The 18,188-nt window shown below is 37.1% G+C and overlaps 1 non-coding gene across 1 annotated transcript; it reads left to right on the plus strand.

The window, feature by feature from the left end:
- Positions 1–13,760: 13,760 nt before the first annotated feature.
- On the plus strand, positions 13,761–13,924 carry LOC130038838 (U1 spliceosomal RNA). The gene has a single exon (XR_008794795.1). It is a non-coding gene; the product is annotated as a U1 spliceosomal RNA (small nuclear RNA).
- Positions 13,925–18,188: the final 4,264 nt, after the last annotated feature.

The following is an 18,188-nucleotide window of genomic DNA, read 5'->3' on the forward strand; positions in this document are numbered from 1 at the left end:
CACTGTTCACAAACAAACAAACAAGCAAACAAAAAAGCCTCTTTGAGATGCATTCTATTTGGAGAGCCTGGCAAGCTACCGAGAGTATTCGATATGCCAGACACAGTAACAACAAAGTCTCCAATGGAGACGTTACTGGGCCCGCTCGAGTAAATCGACGATCAACGGGAGGGCCTTTGTAAATTGAAACAATAAAATTTAATTCATATGGCTCTAAAAATTTAGTCAAAGATTACATACACATCTTCTAACATGGTTGTTACCACATTGAGGATGGTAGAGAAATATTTTCCTCTAATTTCTCTTTATTTAAATTTTTTATTGTCGACAAAGATTTCTTAGATTTTGTGAAAAGGAATTCTTTTTGTCTGTGTTAGACTTCTCTCCAAAGAACTCAAAGACCCTGATTTGCTCTAAGAAACTCTCATAATTAAGATAATGGAGACAGTAATAGCTTCATTCAAACTCCCATTGAGGTATGAGTGGCTCATTTAAAAAGTAAAAGAAAGAAAGAGCAGTGTTAAGTCTTTCTTGGGTTGACACAAATTTAACAACTAAGCACTTACAATTGCTCATATTGAATACTATCAGGATACAAAAGAAATTATAAAGTAAACCCCTGGGTTCTTCAGAGGTGCAAATAATCAAATATAAAGCATCAAGCATATTCATGAGAGAGAGAGAGAGAATATTCAATACTACATGAATTCCTCTTTTTACATGGGAGAGACCTAACTAAATCAAGTAATGTGCAATAGCTACAAACATCAACCTAAAACCCTTAGCTAGGGGCAAAGTTTGGGAAGAGAATGGGTAAAGTCACTTAGGGAGATTATCAACAAAGGTACATTAAAATGCAGATGTAAATTCCACCTATTTCAAGAAAAAGTACTGTGAGAGAGGTTTGCTTACTATAACAACTTTAATTACCTAACAGCACTGCTTACTGTAATTGCTTTAATAACTGAATAATTTTACAAAGGCACAACCTTCAGCATCCCTTCCATAAAAACAAAAAAATTTCTTATGCCAAAAAGAAATATTCTGAAGTTACAGATTTTTGTTACCCTACAATAGCCAAAGTTGATTTGCAATTTACTGATAAAAGGATTTCACCTCAAAAGCTGTTGTGGAGTATCAAATTCTGGAGCATTACTCTTCTCAGGAACGATTATGCATATGTAAGAAAAATATAAGTAAATACCAACCCCTAATAGTTGAAGAGGCAGAGAAGAGAGACTCAAATTATTTCTTCCAATGTAAGCATAGTATAAAAAAAAGTAGTAGTTATCATAGTAGCTTAATCAACATTAGCAATCACTTTACAGTCTTTCAATGTTGTTGGTGGATAATTTCACCCCCAAATGGAGCTTCAATTGCACATAGTTACGCATATGGGATCTTCAGATGTAATCCATAGTAGGAAGATTTCCAGAATTGACTCAGGAGCTAAAGAGAAAAAAAATAGAGAAATTTTAATATAAAGTAAGTAATCTCTTTGTATAAGCCTAAACTAATGTCTTTCATGTTAGATATTTTTTACTTTTGTCAAATTTGGAATTATTCATTAATGAGTTCTACATGTAAAACATGCATGAGATGAGTCAGGCTTAGTAGGACAGAAAATTATGAATTTTATTATCAATAGACCCTTTGAAGAAATAACTGACATATAAAATTTTATTCAGTGAGCTTGAACTGAAATCATTCTCAACTCAAACTCTAAGCTCTAATTTCTCTCAAGACTTGTATTAATAGCAAGATAGAATGGCACAGTCAGTAGGACCTCCTAAAAATTGTCTAAATGTCTAAAATTTAGGCAGCAAAGTATCCACCAGACATCTGTGCCTTAAGAGATAGAGCATTTATAATCCAACTTGCTGATTGATCACGCTAGAGTATGATTTTAATGGCAATTTTGATGATTCATCTTCAACTACATTCATAAATAAAGATAACATCTTTAATGTAATTTAGACAACAACTAAATAGCCATTGGGATTCAATGAACACAGTTCCCGTACTACATTAAAAAAACAAATCAGGATCTTCGATTAGGTTCCTTTTGGAAAGCATTACATTTGCAAACGGCAGTATTCTTCTGAGAGAATGGCACGATTTAATCAAAAAGAAATAGAGGTGCCAGGCTACTTCACTGTCATCATCACATTTCATTTTCTGTAATATTTTGTGCAATCATTAAAAGCAAGGTAACAGTAATATTTTAGCCATCTCAATACCTAGAAGATTTCTATTACTTTGGCTAGGAACGTTTTCCTTGGATGATTGGTTGACAATATCCAAAGAATAATTTTAGGTCTTGAAGAATTAAACACAGGTCTATTTTTATGAGGTGGGACAGATTGGAAACTGTTCTTTCTGCTTGTTCCAGTGAAATTGGAAATGAAAAGAATGTGTGTCATAGGAGGGACAAGTGTCATGAAGCCCATCTGAATTATATTTCATGCCCCTCTTTATAGCCTAATGTTCAACTATATCCATTTTCCTGGCAGTATTGCACCAATCATAAACAAGTTATTGACACTTATATCTCATATATAAATCAAATCAGGCAGACAAAGCAAAGATGGGTTTCAGAGAGATTGGATGATGGAGTTGAATAATGTATTTGTTTTTCACCTCTAGGATATCACTTTAATACGATCCTGAAACAATGGCACAAAAATCATTCCAATTAAATGATCTTAAAATAAGATATAAAGAAAATTCAGGTGATCTCATTCTGTCTAGTGTGTCAAGAGTTGACAACACAAAATTGAGCAGAAATAGTTTAAATTTAGCAGTCTTCACATATGTGTACAAGGACTGAGAGGAGAAATTGGATTTGCTTCAGTGGAGTCAATTAAGAAAGACTCAACAAGGAAGGGTTGAAGTGTAATGACAGGGAATTGGGAATTCTATGAATATTGACTGGCACTGGCTTGGGTACAAATTAACAAGGCATTTGGTTTCTGACATTAATTTTCTTCAACCAAGAAATTGCACAAATAGGTAAATTATAATATGGCACTAATAATAACATACCAACAGCAATAATGCTAATAAAAGGCAAAGGTAATGAAGAGACACTTTCACTGGTGATCAGGTATCAAACATCATGTCAGTTTCACTCTTATTTTTAAGGTAGGTGGTCACATACTTTATGTCACACCTTTGTTCTGTTGGGATTATAGTTATCATATTTCCTTCCATTTCATGGTGTTCACATAATATTGGCTCTGCTCTAAAAAACTAGGACGTAACTAGGAACAAAAATAGCACTGTCCTCTTGTTGTTCATCAATTTGCTCGAGTGGACCCAGTAACGTCTCCGTCATGAGACTTGTTGTTACTGTGTTTGGCATATTCAATACATTACGGGAGCTTGCCAGGCTTTGCCGTGCGGGCGGGATACTCTCATTGCTTGCCAGGATCTCCGAGAGGGGTGGAGGAATCGAACCAGGCTCGCCTCGGTTGGCTGTGTGCAAGGCAAACGCCCTACCACTGTGCTATTGCTCCAGCCCCTGAACAAAAATAAAGTGTTGATATTTTTTCTTTATCATGTCTAAGGCAAATTATTTAGTCTCCTCTCGGTTACCCAGCTTGATATTAATTTCCTTTCCTTGCCTATAAATTCTAAAATTTCAAAGATTGGTCAAGAGCCATTTGTGTCATTAACAAATATTTTCAGTGTGAAGTTTTCTGAAGTTTTGTTAATGAAATAGATACATATTCAAGTCTGTTATTTGATGCTTTCTCTTTTAAAATTTGTCAGGAAATTTTTCCACAAAAGAAAAATATGAAATTATCCTGCATTTCAAGTGCTATGGGAATTTAGAGTATGTCCAGATTTTAGTCTTATGTTGGAAACAAATAAATTGAAGCAAGTTTTATTCTTCCTCTCAGACCCCACAGTTTTATTCTTTTTTCTCTTAAAGGCAATTAAAACAAATTTATTGGCAAAAGAATTTAATCTAAGAAAATATTAAATTCAAAACATGCAAATAAGCTTATCTTGAAGAATTTGTATCTTATCTTCTGATTTCAGAATAACATTTTTAACTACAAGTTTTTTAATTCTTACATAATTAACATCCCTGCCATAACCTTTTTAGAAATGTCATAACCAAAACCTATAAAAGACTACATGTCTGTGTCACTCACATAGCAAGAAAAAAATATAGAGTGTGAGTTGATGAAAACATGAAGGAAAAGTACATAGGTTAAAAACTAACAAGAAAGATCTTATTGAAATTGCATTCTAAGTGCTAGATTTTAAAATATTGTAAATATACTGTCAGCCTAGCAAATTCCAGTGGCAGAGGTTAGAGGAAATCTTATATATTTCTGAAAGAATATGTAAATTTTTTATATTTTTAGGCTTTTATTTATACAATTTAGAAAATCAAAATTCTGTATTCATAGCTTTGTCTTTTCAAACCCGGTGCCTTTTAAAATTTTTTCTAATTAAATCACTGTGAGATACAGTTACAAAGTTGTTCATGATTGGGTTTCAATCACACAATCTTCCATTTCCTGTTCCTTCTCCAGTGTACATTTCCCACAGCCAATGTTCCCAGTTTCTCTACTGCCACCTCCCCGATCCTCTGACTTTAAACAGAAGAGATAAGAGATATGGAAGAAAACAGAGACTAATCAGTGCATTTTAATGGAATATAAAGCATTATTTCGAGGAAACTAAATCTTGGATGGATGCATGGATGGATGGATGGATGGATGGATGGATGGATGGATGGAGTGAGTAATTGTGGCATGATTTTACAATTTTACAATTTGGACATTGCATGCAGTCTTTCTCAATTACAGTGGTGCTCTACCCTTTTCTAAGTTGTGCTAAATCATATAGTTATAATTTTGGAAAGCATTACATTTGCAAACGACAGTATACTACTGAAAGAATGGCACAATTATGCATCATGGCACTTTGGCCAGTCCCACTTCAATGCCAGGGGAGCTAGCTCACCGTTTGCCCTGGGTCCATCCAATCCCTCATTGGGAGGGACCCTGATTTGGGGTATCTAGGAAGTAAGGGCAACTGAGGCTTAAGTTGAGAGAGCAAATGTCCAGGAGATAATATTACCTGAAGTCAATCAACTTCCAAGCCACAGGCTTGTCTTTTTAACTGTCTTCCTGTATCCATAAAAATAGTAATTGCTCTGAAATAACTAATCATGCAAACAACAGTAAGGAGACGAGAAAAACAATATTTACAAGTCAGAGTCTGATCAGGAGACAAAGGTAATGGACAGGTTAAGGGAGCAATCAACAAACACAAGTTCCCAGTGGCCAGGGAGGAAGGGAAAACAACGTTATCCTACAGACTATTATATTAGTCTATAGAAGTGTTTTTTAATACCCATACTAGATTAATGTGTGTATCCCAGGAGAATCTTCATTTATATTTTTGGAGTCACACACAATTATCTATGGTGTCTAGTTCTGTAAATCAAAACAGTTTTCAGAGTAATTTTGCTTTTAGGTATATAACTGAATACATATAATTTTTACTGACATTAATATAGAACATTTTAATAGAAGGCAAGAACTTTGAAATTAAGGAGAAATCTGTTAGCTATGAAGTGTTTCTATGAACCCTAGAATTTAAGGGCTAGATGAGATGAAAGATAACCTGGTTAGAGCATCTTTGATGGAAACTATTTTAAATTCCTTGGTTAACTCCATCTATTTAAAATGCTACCTATTATAAAAAAATGAGAAAATATGCCCAGCGAAGGAATTTAAAGAAGAGAAAACATTTTATGAGGAAGGGTAAGAAGGGGACACACCTGGCAGTGCTGAGGTTACTCCTGGCATTGCACATTGGACCATACAGAGTGCAGAAGACTTAACCTGTATCACCTGTGTCAAGGAAAGCATCCTAACCTGTGAACTCTCTCTCTAGCCCCCAGAGATTAACTCTTGAGGTTAGTTAAGAAAGAAGTTAAGATTAAAGTTCAAGGCTTCTGACACTCAAGCTTGTCTTCTTATTCTTTTTTGCTATGCCAGGTACTGAACTCAGGGATTTATACATGTGAATCTTGTGCTCTCACACTTAGCCACTGCCAGCCCCATGCGTATCCCTCCTTTTGGATATTAATTACGAACTTTAAAGAATATGATAGATGGCATATGTTTGGGTGGGGGGGTGAAGATATTGGACTGTTCTATTAACATTTGGTTCCACTGGGAATTGGTTCCTAGAATTTCCTTCCCCAAGTCTATTTAAAGTTGATCATAAGGGGAGACTGTGAAGCAAGGTGAGTTGGAATTCTTTCTTCTGTATAATGGGGAAAATGCATGACAAATAGATGAAAAAATGCTGTAACATTCCAATGGTTTTTCCCTTTTCTCACTTTGTATTCAATTTCCTTCCTCAGTTCTGCTGACTACAGCAATGAATCAAAACCACCACTAGGGTGTAAACAGGAAAACAGTAACTCACTCCTCTTCTATATGATTCCCTTTGAGGTCCTCCTAGAAGTATCTTCCAGAGTTTTTTTTTTTTAAAGACTCTATCTATGTGTTAAGAGTGCTGGGTAAAGGCATGTTTTAGATATTTCAAATTTTGTTTGTCAATTCATACCTCCCTAGAAGTCCAATGCGCTATCCATTGCCCCATAGAGCCTGCTGGAACGATAGCACACCGGTAGGGCGTTCGCCTGACAAGCGGCCAACATGCCCGACCCGAGTTCGATTCCTCCGCCCCTCTCGGAGCGCCCGGCAAGCTACCGAGAGTATTTGATATGCCAGACACAGTAAATTCATACCTCCCTAGAGCCTTCCTCAAAGTATAGCGTCCTTTGGCTCCTTTAACTCTCTATTATTCCCTTTAAGTTGTATTTTCTTGGGTAAATCCTCACTGATGTGAGAAAAGGTTAATTAAAGTTGGACTTCTTTTTTAGTTTTTATTTTTGCTTTATCGTTTTGTTTTGTTTGGGGGCACCTTTGGCGGTGCTCAAGGTTTATTCCTGGCTCTGCACATCAGGATCAATTCCAGTAGATTCAATAGGCCACTTGGGTTCCAGGGAGCAAACCCGGGTTGGCCTTGTGCAAGGCAAGTGTCCTAACCACTGAACTATCTCTCTGGCCCCCAAAACAGGACTTCTGACTTTGATGGTCCAATTATAAGCTCAAGGCGATGGTGATTATATTCATTCTCAATAATTTTAACATTTACAAAATAAATCTTCATAGTTTCTAATTAATTCTTGCTCTATAAAGAATAAAAAAAAGATATGCTCAATTTTGAAATATGGCAGCCTTAATTCAGAGAAATGAAGGCATCTCTACCAAACCACTGCTGCCTATAGCTCCTACCCAAGGCTCCTCTGACTTCCCTGAAGATATTCCTCAGATGAATACTGACACGGTTGTGAAATTCTGCTAATTATACAAGTCACTTTTGAAATATTAATATGGATTACTTACAGAGATAGATATTAATGGCTTGCTAGCTTTGAAAAAAAAAAGAAAAGATTTTCTTTGATCTTAGAGTGTTGGGTCCTTTGCTTTTCCAAAGAAAAGCAGACTGGAGAGAAAGAAGTCCAAGCATTTCCTACTCTAAGTAATTATGATACAGTGAAATTTCTTTGATTTTTTTTTGATGTTTACATTTAAAGAGAAAGAGAAAGCTATACAAGCATCCTTTGAGGAGTCATTCCATGGAAACCATAGTATATTACACATGTTTAAATCCTAACCCACTCAATGTGATTCTATTCCCAATAGGTAGTTTAAGAAATGCAGAACCAGGCTGGACCAATAGCACAGCTGGTAGGGTGTTTGCCTTGCACATGGTCCACCCAGGTTCAATTCCCAGCATCCCATATGGTCCCCCAGAACCAGAAGTAACCCCTGTGCATCTCTGGGTGTGACCCAAAAAGCAAACAAAACAAAACAAAGAAATGCAGAACCAGTACAATACACAAATTTTAAGAAGTGCTCGAGCACTATAGTAAAAAAAAAAACTTTGAGTGAAAACTGGATCAGAGATATTTAGTACTTATAGTGAATGATGAAAGTTTACAGTTAGAGATTCAACATATTAAGAACAGCATGCTTGCCTGAAGTTCTATGCAAGAGCATCAACATCTTATGGTGCCTGTTTACATTGGATTTTCTGGGGTCCTACTGTGTTATTCAGTGGACATAAAGAGGACCTACATTAGTTGGAGGACCTACATTAGTTGGAGGACCTACATTATGGCTGGAGCGATAGCACAGCGGTAGGGCGTTCGCCTTACAAGCGGCCAACATGGCCGACCCGAGTTCGATTCCTCCGCCCCTCTCGGAGAGCCCGGCAAGCTACCGAGAGTATTCGATATGCCAGACACAGTAACAACAAAGTCTCCAATGGAGACGTTACTGGGCCCGCTCGAGCAAATCGACGATCAACGGGAGGGCCTTTACTTTACTTACTTACTTACATTAGTTATATATTACTACAAAACGAACTTTCTCCAAACAACAAGAAAAAGTAAAATCATCTCACTAAAGTTACTAAAGTTAGAAAGGATTTGACAGAGTGTTTCTGGCTTATTGCCCCTTATGAGGTAACAATGCAGCTAACAGTTGAAGCTTGATCACTAGAAAAACAAAGTGGATCTTAAGGAGTTCTTTCCAGAATACCTGATATATGAACTCTTGACAGGTGGTCTCTGTCCTCATCAGTTTCTTTCGAAGATCCTAGTTTCTTGCAGTGTGGACTTTTCCCGGGGGCTTGCATAGATGGCAGCTGGCTTTTATCAAAGAAAGTAATCTAAAGGAGAGAGAAACTAGGTGACCAAAGATAGAGCCATAATACATTTGGTATCCTGTTCTCAGAGTGACATCTCATACCTCTGTAAATTCTATTGTTCTTGTCAATCAATATTGATAGGATGCTGAATTAATAGAATTCACAAGAGTGTGAGAAGCAAGAGGCAGAGATGATTGGAGAGTGTCTTAACAGAGGGAACCGTAGTAAGCAAGATGAGGATTGAGGATTCATGTACATGTGGCCTATACTGCAATGTTTCAGAGAAAACTACCTATATATCATGCTTTTTAAGAAAATTTTAAAAATTCATACTCTTGACCTCAGAGTGTAGAGAAGAGATGGGCAGAGAAAGAAAGAAATCGAGGGAGGAATTAAACAGGACAGGACACAGACTCTCAAATATATAATCACTTAATCTTTGACAAGCACCACAATGTGCACTGCACTGTCATGCCTGATTGTTCATCAACCTGCTCGAGCGGGTGCCAGTAACATCTCCATTCATCCCAGCCCTGTGATTTTTGACAGCCTCTCCTCTCAGTAATAATCTTTGATAAAGGAGCAAAATATGTGACAGGGAACAAGGAAAACCTCTTCAACAAGTGGTGCTGGGAAAATTGGACAGCTACCTGCAAAAAAAATGAACTCTGACCTCTGATCTCTGTCTAATGACAGGCACAAAAATCTGATCAAAGTGGATTAAAGAAATCAATATCAGACCTGAATCTATAAGGTACATAGACAAAAATGTAGGCAGAACCCACCATGACACTGAAGCTAAAAGCACCTTTAAGTATGAAATATCACTGACCAAGTTAGTGCAAACAAACATTAACAAATGGGACCACATTAAACTAAGAAGCTTCAGGACCTCAAAGGACCAAAATACAGAGAATGGGAAAGAATATTTACCCAATACCATCTGATAAGGAGTTAATATCCAGAATATACAAGACAGTTGTAGAATTGTATAAGAAAAACCTCCAATCCCATCAAAAATTAGGAGAAGTAATGAACAAGAGCTTCGTCAAAAAAAGAAATACAAACGGCTAAAAGGCAAATGAAAAAATGCTCTACATCACTAATAATCAGGGAGATGAAAATAAAAACAATAATGAAATATCACCTGAGACCACAGAGACTGGCAAACATCAAAAAGAATAATTACAATCATTGCAGGTGTGGATGTGGGGAGAGAGGGACTCTTTTGACTATTGGTTGGCAGTGTCTACTGGTCCAGCCTTTTGGAAAACTATATTGGCATTCTTTCAAAAACTAGAAATTGAGCTTCTTGTATGACCACACAATACCACTTCTAGGAATATATCCAGACTATGCAAAAAGCACAGTAAAAATGACATTTGCTCCTGTGTGTTCATTGCAGCACTGTTCAAAATAGTAAGAATCTGGAAACAATCCGAGTGCTTGAGAACAGATGACTAATTAAAGAAACTTTCGTACATCTACACAATGAATACTATGCACCTGTTAGGAAAGATGAATTCATGAAATTTGCTTATAAGTGTATGGTCATGGAGAGTATGATGCTAAGTGAAAATGAGTCAGAAAGAGAGGGACAGACATAGAATGACAGTCACAGACATTTGTGGAACATAAAATAACCTAATATGAGACTGACACCCAAGAATAGTATTGCTTCATAATTGGAACTTGCCTCATGAGCTGGGGGAGAAGGCAGCTGGAATAGAGAGGGGATCACTAAGTCAATAACGCTTGGAGGGGTCATCTAGGATGGGAGATGTGTGCTGAAAGCAGATAAAGGACCAAGCATTATAGCCTCTCAGTATCTATACTGCAAACCATAATGCCCAAAAGTAGAGAGTGTGAAGGAACTTGTATGCCATGGAGGCATGGGGGAGGGTTGGAGTTGAGGGGATACTAGGGCATTGGTGGTAGAAAATGTACACTGGTGGAGGGGTGGGTATTCAATCATTATATGACTGAAACTTAAACATGAAAGCTTTGTAACTATATCTCATGGTGATTCAATAAAAGGAAAGGAAAGGAAAGGAAAGGAAAGGAAAGGAAAGGAAAGGAAAGGAAAGGAAAGAGAAAAAGAGAAAAGAAGAGAAGAGAGGAGAGGAGAGGTGAGGAGAGGAGAGGAGAGGAGAGGAGAGGAGAGGAGAGGAGAGGAGAGGAGAGGAGAGGAGAGGAGAGGAGGGGAGGGGAGGGGAGGGGAGGGGAGGGGAGGGGAGAGGAGAGGAGAGGAGAGGAGAGGAGAGGAGAGGAGGGGAGAGGAGGGGAGAGGAGGGGAGAGGAGGGGAGAGGAGGGGAGTGGAGGGCAGGGGAGGGGAGGGGAGGGGAAGAGAGGGGGGATTGGGGAGGGGAGGGGAAGAGACGGGAGGGAGGAGGGGAGGGAAGAGGACGGGGGAGGGGAGGGGAGGGGGAGGAGAGGGGTGGGGAGGGGAGGAGGGGGAGGGGAGGAGAGGAGAGGAGAGAAAAGAGAAAAAAGAAAAGAAAAGAAAAGAAAAGAAAAGAAAAGAAAAGAAAAGAAAAGAAAAAGAAAAAGGATAGGAAGTAATGGGGAGTAGGGGCTAAGGAGATTGGAGTACGTCTGTGGTATAAAGGAGTGGGAGTTAGATAACCAAGATGAGAGTCAACAACACAAGATCTAAACACAAGACACAAGATCTAAACTTCAACAACTAAACTTAAAAGGTGCTTGTCAAGGTGGCCAACTGAGGATGCAGGGGTGGGTGGAACCAAACCTGGGAACTTTGGTCGAGGAAGGAAGATACTCATGGTGGGACTGGTGCTAGACATACCATGTCTAAAACCTAACGATGAGTAACTTTGTAAATCATGGGTCTTTAATATTTTTAATTATGCATACATTTATTCATTCGTTAAGCATGTCTACTTCTGAGACTCATCATAGAAGATGTTACTTATTACTGGAATAAGATACCTTTGGAATCTAACTACACACGAAACTAAGATTCTGCTAAAGGCACGAATAGAATGGGGAAAAGAGACTAAAATCTGATATGAAACTCTCATGAGGTAACTTCGGGGAATGCTCACAACGAGAGCCCAAGCAATAGTACAACAGGTAGGGCGTTTGCCTTGCACGTAGCCCACCCAGATTCAACCCCCAGAATCCCATATGGTTCCCCCAAGCACTGCCAGGAGTAATTCCTGAGTGCAGAGCCAGGAGTTACTCCTGAGCATTGCTGGGTGTGATCCAAAAAGATTTGGTAATTACCTAAATAATAAAGATTTTCAAATTCATTTTTAAGTGCCACAATGATAGGTTTGAAGTCTATCAAAAATATAATCACTAATACTTATAGCATATTAAAAATAATTTGGAAAAAGGCATTAAAGATATTTTTTGTAAAATTATGATTACCAGAAAAGGCAGTGTGCCTTTTAATTGCCTGTTCAAACTATTCATACCAGTGAGAAGGAAGATGTTTCAAAAGCGGGTGAGAAAGATTCAGAGATACTGAAAAACTAAATATCTAGATAGTTACTAGATCTTTAGAAATTATTAGATTTTTGTGTTGAAACTATCACATAGAAATTGGCTTAGAAGATTAATCAAGCCGGCAGCTTCTTCCAAAACTTCAAAGATTAGAAATTAAATTCAAGGTTTTTGTATTTTACTTGGCTCAGACCTGTGTATTTCATCTGGTGCTTCCCTCAAATCCTTTACATTAAACATTAATAACAGAGATTAGAAACTAACAGAAATGTTAGGAAATTTTAGCTTTTACCAAAAGCTGTCTATTAAAAAGTTTGTAGTATATTAGTATAAATAGACAAATCAGAGAGAGATGTCAGTAGTATATATTTGGACGGACAAAAGCCCTTTCCTCAACACACTCATCAGCATAAAATTAGGAGCAATAAACAATGAATAATGGTAGCATTATTTGTACTGAAGATTTTTCGGATAGCAGAGGGTCACACCTTATGGTACTCACTGGTTTGCTCCTGGCCCTATGCTCAGGAATTATTCCTGAGGGTGCTCGGGACACCATATAGGATGTCAAAGATGGTACCCAGCTAAGCCTTGTGTAAAGCAAACCCCTTACCTGCTATTTAATCTTTCTGGCCCCTTTACTGAAAAATCTTTGGCTTGATTTGGTTTTTACTTACACTTCAAAATTCTTAAAGAATAAGGATGCTGATAATCTTTTCAAACAAGGATATGGTGATCTTACACATAGGGACTAACAGGGCTCTTGGTCGAGAAATTAGACTTTTTAGTATGGAGAACTCAGATCTTAAAAGCATAACAAAAACTTTTCCCACAGTAATTCAATAAATAAATAAATATAACCCCCCACCAAATTGTTCAACATATCTTGGAACTGGAGAGACAGTACAGCAGTAAGTCATTTTCCTTGCACATGGACGAATCAGGTTCAATGCCCTCCTCATCCCGCCCCCCCAACCCATCCCCTATATAGTCCCCCAAGCCTCCAGGATAATTCCTAAGTGCAGAGCTAGTAGTAACCCCTGAGCACAGACAGCTGTGACCCAAACCCCAGCCCTACCAAAAAGAACCAAATATTGTTTAACACTTTATCAATTACAAATAAACAAAGCTTCTTCTGTGGAAATCCAGTTATTTACTTAAAAGTTAAGTTAGCCTAATGATAATTTAGATTAAAGAATTGCTTCTCAGCCTTTTGGCTAAGATCAAGTGTAGATGATATTAAGGGGTCACTGTCACCGTCCTCCCGTTGGTCATTGATTTGCTCGAGCGTTCCCAGTAATGTCTCCATTGTGAGACTTGTTGTTACTGTGTTTGGCATATCAAAGACGTCACAGCTAGCTTGCCAGGTTTTGCCTTGTGGGCAAGATACTCTCAATAGCTTGCCAGGCTCTCCAAGAGGGGAAGAGGAATAGAACCAGGCTAGGCCAGACAGGCTGTGTGCAATGCAAACGTCCTACCGCTGTGCTATCACTCCATCTCATTAAAGGGTAAGATTAAAAAAAAAAGGAGCACTATGCTTACTTGGCAGGGAGATATCATGATCATGAAGGTGACTTTCCCAGGGCAAGTCTTCTTCACTGCAGTCCGGATGTGCTGTCCCCTGTGATTTCCCCAAATGTGGGAATTTCGACTACATAATTTGTGGTAGTGGGGGACTGGGTTAGGTCCATGCCCTGAGAAAACAGCAAAACAAACAAAAAACCAAAAAACCAACTAACATTGTTCCCTGAACACTTAGGCTTCATTCTGAAATCCCAGCTGGTATCAGTAATCATTTGGCAAAGGAAGATGTGAAGAACTTGTATGAAACAAAAGAGAAGTAATGATGTCATAAAATTGAGTTTACTTAAAATGTGTGGATGGGTAACACAATCAGAAGCTAACAAACATTTCTCCAGATCACATATTATTTAATCTAAAAGCATACATTGGTCAAATTTAAAATAATCTTCACAATCAGGGACAAAAAAATGGTTGTTTAACGTGGTGTTTTTCAGAAATCTAAGTGATCTCTGTTGAAATGGCACTTTATCTAGGGCCATGGGCTGTGAGGATAAAATAGAAAACTTTTATACTAACATCCAAAGTCATAACTGTTGTTGGCTGAATAAATATAATATTTAACACTACTATTCCAAGTTTCAAAAACCTCTTGTGCAAATGTTTTCCTTATTCCTACTTTCCCAACAATCCAGGTCTAAGCTAATTGCATTTTTATTTTTTTCTCTGCTATTCCATAGGTTCAACTAGGACCTTATTAATGCAAGACATGTGATCTATTATTGAGCAATATCCCCAGCCCATATCTAGTTGTTTTCTTCTTCAAACTTTCAGTTGCTTGATTTTTTGATTGCTGATTTCTTCAATTTTGAAATCATGGCGATACACTAAATTAGAACGTTTTCAACCTTGTCTCCTATGACTAGATTTCTAAATACTTAAAATTTTTTTTCTAAGTAACAAATTTAAAATATAACAAAAAAGAAAGAGTTTTGGGTACCTTGATAGTAATGATGATGATGCATTTACTTTATATACCAAAATATATAAAAGTAAATAAAACACTGCCCTAACATCACTTCTATTTGATGAGACAAAATTTTTATACTGGAAATTTTCAAAAATTTTATCTTTACAAACATATGTAAGGGCCAAAGAGATAGTACAGTGGTAAGGCACTTGCATTGCACATATGTAACACAGGTTGGATTCCCAGAACCCCATATGATTCCCTGCGTCCACTAAGAGTGACCTTGAGTGCACAACCAGGAGTAAACCCTGAGTACCACCAGGTGTGACCCCCTATTCCCCCCAAAATATAAGATGATTGCTGGCATATTTGATATCAACAATAGCACTGTAGCACTGTCTTCCCATTGTTCATCGATTTCCTCGAGCTGGGCCCAGTAACTTCTCTGTTGTGAGACTTGTTGTTACTGTGTTTGGCATATTGAATACGTCACGGGGAGATTGCCAAGCTTTGCCGTTCAGGCGAGACACCCTCGGTAGCTTGCTGGGCTCTCCGAGAGGGGCAGAGGAATTAAACTCAGGTCGGCCAAGTTGTCCGCGTGCAAGGCAAATGCCCTGCCACTGTGCTATCGCTCCAGCCCCATACCTCCCTGAATGCACCTGATCTCGTCTGATATCAACAATAATATTTTATTATATTTTGATTATCTATGCTAGCTATTTGTGATTATGACAGATGATAAAATTTGCTTGTAGATATGAAATCTAAGTTATCCGAAGGAATCTTAGATATGAATCTTATCTGAATTGTGTAAAAATATTTTTCATGTATTAGCTGTGTCTGTTATAGTCTGAACCTTAGAACGGAAAGAGATTTTTCCAGGAGTGAACTGGCTAACAATAACTAAAGAGGAGATCATTTCTATCATCGATATTATCCGACTCTCAATTTAGCCTGAGTTAATGGATTTTTCTTAGACTTTATCAACAGCATACACAAACGAAAGTATCACACTGAAACCTCTAAAATTGTCCTTTAAATGAATGTCTTCTTACCTGTTTAATTCTTAGAGGTTTGAAATATATATACACACATACGTGTGAATGGGAGGCTTTATCAGCTAATTTCCTATTGTCATACAGTCATTACTCAAATTTTTTCAAAAATATCATTATTTTATTTTAATTCCACCAACTTTACATTCTAGTATTGTATAATCATAAATTTGATGTGTGCCCCTTCTTCATCTGAGCATTACTGAATTTCTGATTACGAATTCAAATTAATTTATCATTGACTGCTAATTAAAGCATTTGACAACCTAGAGCTACTAGTGATTTGTTTATTTAATTCTTTCAGTTATCTTTGAGGTATACAATATTATTTCAAAGAGAAATTCAAAGGTATACAAATTTATTTGCAGAGAGAAATTTATTTGCATTTGGTACAGTGGCTTGCATAAATCAGTAATCAATGAATCTATTGTCCACAGTTCCTTTCATCTCGGCATGTAGTGACACCATATTGCTAGCTTAAACTCACCATGGTAGAATACACATTCCAAGGAAATCATGCACTTCAGTTTCTTCTCCAGAGACATTTGCTAGACACTTATCTGTGCAACCAGGTTGACTAAGGACAGCCAGAAGCAGAATCAGGTCTTACCTGTCCCCTAATTATCAGGGCATTTCTTATATATCTCGTACTGCTTTTTTAAAATCATTTTTAGTAGAAAACCGGGACAATACATTTATGAGAAGATGGATATACTCAGGGAAAATTGGGAGGATGTTGAAAATTACTGGATAAAAACCAGATTTATTTCATATTTTTTCACTTTTCCCCTGTTAAAATATTTCTTTTTTAGGTATTTTAAAATTCATTATCAACTACTTATCTTGAAATTTTTTCTAATATTTTATGACCAAGCACTTTACAAAGTATAATTTTACTGTAAGGTTCTCAAAAGTATTACCAGGCATCTGTGCTCACTAAATTTTAATTTGGGATCTAGAAATAATCTCCGATCCAAATGTTTTTCTGCTTCTCTTTGCTATCTCAGAATTCAATCACATTTATTATATTCCAAAAAGTAACACGATTTGCCCAGTGGAAAATAAAGTAGACAGTTCTTCGAATCAATTGGCATGGCATGAAAAGCGTTGATGCTGACTCTTTTGGACAAGGAGTTCTCCACGGTATGTCTTATAGAAGTCAAAATGTGGGAAGAGGCACTACAAAGAGGTGTTTTACATGCTGGCAAGAAATTCTGACAAGTAAAACTTTTTAAAGGTAATCATAAGTCTAATTTTTCAACTTGACAACTGAGAGCCTACATTTTGTAAAGCCTGGGGAGAGAGTGACTGAAAATAAATGACTTTTTTCTTGTTTTTTTTTTTTTTTAAATCTTCCAGGGGGAAAAAGTAGTTTTCACCTTTAAATATCTGTTCCCTTCTTCCTCCTCCCTCTCGTCTCTCCTGTGCAATAGAGCTATTCTCCATCTGACAGATATCAACCATATGACAATGCTGTTTTTCATAGCAATGTGCTCTCTTTGTTTTCACTGGAGAGGCCCAGTAGGCACAATTTTGGACTTGTTATTAAAGGCAACTAATGTCCCCCAATGATTTTCAAAAACTTCACACCAGTGTGTGACATTTGAAAGCTTTTCCATTTCCCATAATTGAATGCATGTGGCAGAGCGAGAGGAAAAACATTTCGGCAGATACAAGAATTAATAAGAATTCACGTAATTTATTCCATAGTCTCCTAGGATGTGTATAGATTTATACATAATTTTGTGAAAGATGAGGTTGTGCAAACTATTCAGAACTAAACTTAGACACTGCTGACCCAAGACAGAGAGTAAATCAAGGAGGGCATTTGATAGGGAACAAAGCATCCTATTAATATTCATCTCATATTTAAATTGAGTAAAAATTTTTATCATTGGGACTATGTGCCTTATTGTTATAGTTTCATGGGATGCTGGATCAAGTCATTAGTAAAACTCTGTTAGATTTCTGCATAAAATAGAAATAACCTTCCCTTCAAAATGTGTTCTTGTATACTGAATGCCTCTTGCAAATTTACCAACAACAGTACATGAGATCTTTAAGTGATTATAATTGTTATTAAAAATAAAATATTAAAAGTAGAAACCTTATGTTATCTTGATAATTATAAACACAATTACCCTCTCTTTTTGTCTGGATATTACTGATCACAGCATTTAAATATACATATTTTAAAAGTAAAGGGCAGTAAATTTCCAATATTCACATCAATAATGACACTACACTGATATATGTAACTCAGTTTTTAAAAAACAGAAACAACATTGCAAATAAGCTTTCATGATGCTCATTCTTACGCCAACCATCTGTATCACAACATTACTCTTCCCAAGAGCCTTCAAACGTATAGCTTAAGAGATAATACAGCTGGTAGGGCATTTGCCTTCCATGAAGC

This window comes from Sorex fumeus, unplaced genomic scaffold, assembly GCF_029834395.1.
Source record: "Sorex fumeus unplaced genomic scaffold, SorFum_2.1 ptg000080l, whole genome shotgun sequence".
NCBI classification, from domain to species: Eukaryota; Metazoa; Chordata; class Mammalia; order Eulipotyphla; family Soricidae; genus Sorex; species Sorex fumeus.